This window comes from Melanostigma gelatinosum (genome assembly GCF_949748355.1).
Source record: "Melanostigma gelatinosum genome assembly, chromosome: 4".
NCBI lineage: Eukaryota > Metazoa > Chordata > Actinopteri > Perciformes > Zoarcidae > Melanostigma > Melanostigma gelatinosum.
The window spans coordinates 11,826,975-11,831,899 of NC_136637.1; positions in this window are offsets into that span (position 1 = coordinate 11,826,975).

Consider the following 4,925-nt stretch of genomic DNA (forward strand, 5'->3'; position numbering starts at 1 on the left):
TTTGTTATCAAGAAGTGATTCTACCTTTGACCTCATTAGAAACCAGTCAAAAAAGCAACAAGTGGCTGAAATGTAAAAGTTGAATTTGTTATGTGTCGTTAAATTGTAATATATTTAGTTTCTATTCAAGAGACGTTCTGTCTAAATTGCCTTACAGAGACTCGATGCATGTATCTGATTTACATTTTGCGTCATTTAAAAAATAGCAATTTCACATACAGTACGTGTTTCTCTCGGACTCTCCTACTCTCACACGCTCACTTTCACTCTTCGCCACATCTCACATTACTGCCAAAAGCTCATATTGCTCATATTGTCTATTTTAATTGTGCTGTTATGCAATTTGTATTTAGCACAAATTAGAAACAATATTTCTCTTTTATTTGTTTTGTGTCCCTTATTATTTTGTTTATCTTATTATCATATATTAGTTATGTTACACTCCTCAAGGTTCTCTGTCAAAATTCAGTTTTAATTATTAAAACATATCACAAAGGAGAAAGTAATGTGTGTTTTCACCAGACGGACATGTTCAAACAAAATACAGAGTTGCAGAACTCTGGAAAGCACTGGGCAAACTCAGCATCAGCCTCCACAACAAAGAGGAAGTGAAACTAAAAACTGTGGGTGTGTGTTTCTGAGGCCACAGACAGCTGGGAACATTGGGCCCCGCCCACCGCTCTACTCTCATTGGCTGTGCTGTTGTCAAGCACATTTAATAAGAAAACAAGTTGCTGTTCGGCCAATCAAGACGGAGATAGAATTTCCCCTGACATGCCACATTGTGTCTTATCTGTGGTGACATCACATGGCCCTTTAAACGGTAGACCACAGAGTTTAAATGGCTCGATGAGTCAAAACACACCGAGGAAAACAAAAAGGTTTCAGACCTGCATGTGTTCAGAGGTTTGGTTTATGGTTGTCCTACTTACAGACTATTGGAAAAGTTTATGAGAATGGAAACCTTGTGGCCCGTTTGACCACAATGTATTGTGTATTCCACATATATTTTCAAATGTATACGTTTGTCAAAGGTGCTTTGTGTGCTTTGTGTGTGTTTATCGGCTGTTTACGACACGCAATGATTCGTGGGATTCACAGCTGGAGAGGGTGTAATGGGAAAATATGTCATAGTATCATGTGAAGTTTTAAAGAATGTAAGTACTAAAAGTGCAGAGACAAAACAGTAGTTTCAGTCGAATATTTTAATTAGTTTTATATCCAGGTGTCTTGTTATCTGTTATCTTGTACACTGTTTCTTTCGTGGTAAGACGGAGACACAGAGAGGCCTTGACTAACAGACATCCTTTGTCAGAAATACTTTTACTTCCTTTGTGACTCATTATCTGAAGTTGTAAAGGCGTGAACCTTTGCATGCATAAATAATGTTCAACATTGCATTTCGTCGAAGAAGGTTTCACGCAGTCTACTGAATACGTGGTTGCTGTGCTTTCTTCCCTCTTGCGCAAGAGAATTAATGGAAAAAGACAACTTTGAATCTTCTGATTACTTCATAATTCATTTGAGAACATAAACTCTCTCCTCCCGATTAACCTAGACATTTTCCACCACACGGGCAAATGAAAGTTCAGTTGGATTGTTATGAAAAAGTGGAAAAGAGTTTGGACTCCCATAAAACACAGCCTAGCACTAGCTCTGAAGCACCATAAGCATACTTAACAATACTTACTTATAAGTATGCTTAATCATTAATATGAAGTTATGTTAGCTCTCATTAGGTTTATTTTTCCTATTTGTTGTATATTATATCTAATTATTCAAGAGCCAAATTAGACAATTTTGTGTTTATTGTGCTTGTTGAATAGTGGTTGTGGAATCCACTGTAACTTCCATTTAACCATTTTCAGATTAGTTGGTCTTGTTTTAATTCACCATGAGGAAGAGGTCAACGTGTTTGGATCTTTTGGAATCAGTTTAGTGAGTGTGGACACTTTCCCCCCCAACTTTTGTGTTAAATAAAAACAAAAAATGACCCTTTTTATTAGCAATGCCCAAGCTAGAAACCATGCTCTGCATGTAAACAATCCTAATTATTTGGTAGCAGTTGGCAGCCATTGTGCGGTTTCTCAGGGACAATTTGAGGTCAGTTTCTTGGACAAGGACAATGGCAGGAGAATCCCAAATACCCAACATGCTTTTGGTAAATATGCAGAGAACATGCAATCTCTACATAGAAAAGAGAAGGACTGAGAAATGAGTTATGAGGCGACACTGCTAAACACTAAGCCATTGTGGAAAAATAAGTACTATAAACAGACAAGCAATGGTTTCCAGCATCTGTCTCATACCAGTTGAACCACATTTCCTATAATCAGTGTTTGCGGGAAGTGGAATCCAGGTGAGAGGGCAGATAGTTTGTTTAGGGCCTTGCCCAGAGGAAACCCTGGGACATCCAGCTACTGGGTGAGAGGTTACAGTCAAGTGGGTGGCTGACCAGCAAGACAAACTCTGCACCCGCTATTTGTTTATATCTATTCTGGTAAAAGCTGATCCATGGAAATCATTATTATAACAGTAACATTCATTGATCCTTTTGTCAAATTTGTTTTTTTACGGCTTTAGGAAAGTTTGCAGGATGTCTCAATTTTAAGTTAAGTTTAAGTGCAACCTTGCATTTAGACCAATTAATGTATGTCATTGTCATCTGCTGGCACTTATCTGTGTCCATAGTATCAGGATTTGGGTATTTTGTTATCCCAACATGTTAATGCTTAGAGCCACACTTAAACGATTGTCAAGATGGGAGAAGTGATGTGGCTCTGGAGCGATTGGTTGAATCTGAAACTGTTAATCAAGCAAAATGAGCGTGCACCTGGTGAAATAAGTACAATGTAACCTTTTGAACTGGTTGTTGCAAGTTCTCTCAGCCAACCATGCACCCCCATGCTGCTGGCAGACGCACACTCCGAAACACACGAACCCACTGTGTTGTGATGCACGTTGCGCATGGTGAGAGGAGAAAAGTGTTTCCTGTTTCCTGTGCTCCTCGGAGCATGTGACTGACTACCCACCACCGCCTCAACACTGTAGACCTCTTTACTGTCCCTGAAAACATGCAGCCATCTGCTCTTTGTTTTTCTCTGTTAGTTTGCACTTTACCGATCCTTGAGAGGAAAGTTTGCTCTATTTGTTCTGTCTGTCTGTCTGTTTGTCTGCTTGTGTGACTGTACTACAGCACAATACAAATGAATGGGAATTGATGTGTGTGAGACGAAAATATTGATTTACTGATTACTGTTACTAATGAGTCAGATAAAAGATTTTTGGTATTATTCGTATTTGCGTTGCAAAAGTTTTGCTTTGGGAAAATGTCAAAAAAGCTGGCCTGCTATAAACAGCATTAGTGTTCATCAAAGTTCATCAAATTAAAATAAAATATTTTTGTTTCAAGATTGGTACTTTGGACACTTTTGTATGTACTTGTACCTTACATACTTTGGTATGTAATATATCATTGATATAAAGATCTGCACCAAACTGTTCATTCCAGCATACATATACGGAAAAAGGTTAATAGCAGCCACCTTATTTACTGACACTGGGAACTAAATATCCTCTTGAGTTGAAAAGAATTTGGTGATTAAAAATATCTTTTACTACATCTCAATATCATGTCCTACAAATATGGTCGAACTTGACCTCCTGCACACTCACTTACAGTTAAAGATGCTTTAACAAAAAGTAAACAACAAAACTAGTTGAAGTACACACACATGTGGAAAACATGTTAATTCACTTTTAATAAAGAGTGGGTTAGGCTTGTGCGGATACCTTTTAAAGTCCAGGGAATGCTGCATGTATATTTACAGTGTGACAGCATCTGTGCTAATTTGAGGAAGTTTCTCACATTTTCCCTTTTAAACTCCAGAAAAGGAGTCAAGCTAAAAGAGTGTCCTTGAACGAGTGGGGAAATGACTGGGAAGTTGTCAAACCAAAATACCTCACAGCTCCCCAACAACAGGAAAAGGCCTTTTAAACTTGGACCATGTGGAAGTTTGAGTCTGTTCCACAGCGAGGAGGCTGCTTTGTACAGTCGACACGCTGCAATAAGAAATCTACCAAGACTGGTTTACAATTAAAAGGAATTTAATCCCACTGATGCAAGTACAGTATTTACAGTGAAGTACACTATTTCCATGAAATATTAAATCAATAAAACCCCGTTTGCAAAAAACTCAACTCAGCTCCTCAGGTATAAAACCCGTCGTCCTCTGAGAGCCATCACGTGAGAGAGAAAAAGACTTGAAATTAAACCACCCACATCCGTTCGAAACGCCTCCTCTTCCGTTTATCCCGATTCCTATTGGCTAACTCCAGGAGTGTATTCGCCTGTCTGCCTTTCTGTCCCTGAGTTTACCAACACATTCAATGACCGTCAGTTATTGCTTAATCCCTTCTATGATAATCCTTCAGTATAAACGTTAAACTTCTGCAACTTGGCAGAAGCTTCATGTCTTTTAGCTACTAATCCTAAAACACTTCATGCTTATTTTAATTATGCATTTCCAAAACCCTTATGATTATGACTAATTATGAATTCTTAATTATGAATCATTGAACACTTTTATTATAGCTACTAAACACAGTTCTATGCTCAAATTTCTTACAACCACTCGGGCTAAACTTTGAGTTTTCTCTCGGAGAAACACATTCTGGCAATGTGGCTTAAATCACTTTACTGCAATTAACAGATGTAGTTGCATTCACCAGACTTGCATCTAAACAACATAAGTTACAACCCCACTAAAGATGGTTCATTAACAGGAGAGAAAAGATAACACTGTATTTTTATGGCAATGTTTAATTATTTTCCAGGAAGAGCTCATCTTGTCCATCTTAACAGAGAAATCTGATTTCTTTTTTTTTCCATCCAGTTTTAAAAGCTTATACATCCTAGCACTGTG